This window comes from Mus caroli, chromosome 6 (assembly GCF_900094665.2).
Source record: "Mus caroli chromosome 6, CAROLI_EIJ_v1.1, whole genome shotgun sequence".
Classification (NCBI taxonomy): domain Eukaryota; kingdom Metazoa; phylum Chordata; class Mammalia; order Rodentia; family Muridae; genus Mus; species Mus caroli.
Genome location: NC_034575.1, coordinates 113,731,284 through 113,732,738, shown reverse-complemented (window position 1 = coordinate 113,732,738; position 1,455 = coordinate 113,731,284).

Below are 1,455 nucleotides of genomic sequence, written 5' to 3'. Positions count from 1 at the left end.
AACCTCTATCTCCAAAAAGTGCTTAAATTACAATTCATTTGTAGCAGTAGTAAAATTACCATTGAGTAATAAAATTAGCAATGAAAAGAATTGCATGGTTTGGGGATACTACAACATGAAGAACTATACTAAAGGGTTACAGCATTAGGAAAGTCAAGAACCACTAACATACCCGAAGCCCTATGTGAGTACCACTTGTGACTCTTCCNTGCTGTAAAGATCTCCAGGTCCTTGCCCAGAGTCTGGCCCCCATCCTAGACCTCCCAACTTCCTTTACTACCTTCTAAAGCCCTCTGCTCAGCAGCTCATGGAGCCTCTCACCTCCTTCAAGACTGTCAATAAACAGGATATGGTATTTGTAAAGTTCCCGGGCAAGAATCTATGGAGAAGATGCTCAGACCCAAGAGCCACGTGCTTTCTTTTGCAGGAAGGAAGTTACTCCCTGGGGTGTTAACTGTCAACTAGAGGAGCTTAAGNAGATGCCTAAAAATTATTTGAATATGCCTCCTCTCAACCCCTGAAAAGTTCATTATTTTAGGGGCCAGTTAGGTAATGCTGAGCAAGTCTGCTCAAAGAAGCATCTTAAAGCCACCTCAAAGTCAAGACGATGTGGTCTTGGCATCTTGACTCCGTATAAGATGAAGAGGACAAAGGACACTACTAGGAGGGATTGTGCCTTCAGCCCAAACTGTCCTATCCCCTGACCAAGACAGTCTAGAATTCTTTACAGCTCCTTCAGACAGACCATATACCACTTTATACTCCTGTCATACAAGTACTTCCAGAATCTGCCTCATCATCCAGGACCAGGCTCACGACCACTGTAGTTTTGATCCAAGGACACCCACAGCTGGGGTCCCAATGACAAGTCCAGGGAGAGGAAGGAGAGCAGTAGCACTTACTCACTGTGTGCATTCTGGCCCCCACATGGCCTTATTAGATTCTCATCCCTTCTCCTTCTGTTCTTCCTATCACAAGGCACACTCATACACAAACTTACTGTGTGAAATTCCGATTATAAACACTCTCCTAGCGATAGGCAACTTGCCACCAAGACCAAGGGAATGTGTCCACGTCTCAGCATTAGAGTGTTCTGGAGAGGTAGCTGTAGTGGTGACCCCCTCTGGAACAGGGGAGTAGGGTGGATCACTGTAAATCAACCTCAGCAGCCAGTCCTGTTGTTTCCAGTGTTGTTTATTTATAGCAAGCTCAAGAGCTGTTGGACACCACAGTGAGGGACCAGAGCTGTCCTGAGATCTTTGAAGCAAGAGATTTCTGAACTGAAAGGTTCTGGAAGTCTCAGATCATTATAGAAGAGGAAAGAGAATGCTNCAGAGTCCCAAATCCCAAAACATATNTACAGAGGGAAATGAGAGGGTGACAAAGTGTCCCTGAACTGAGGGTTTGATCCAACTCAGGAGGCCCAGGGAAAAGGTAACAGAAGGTCGGTGAGTG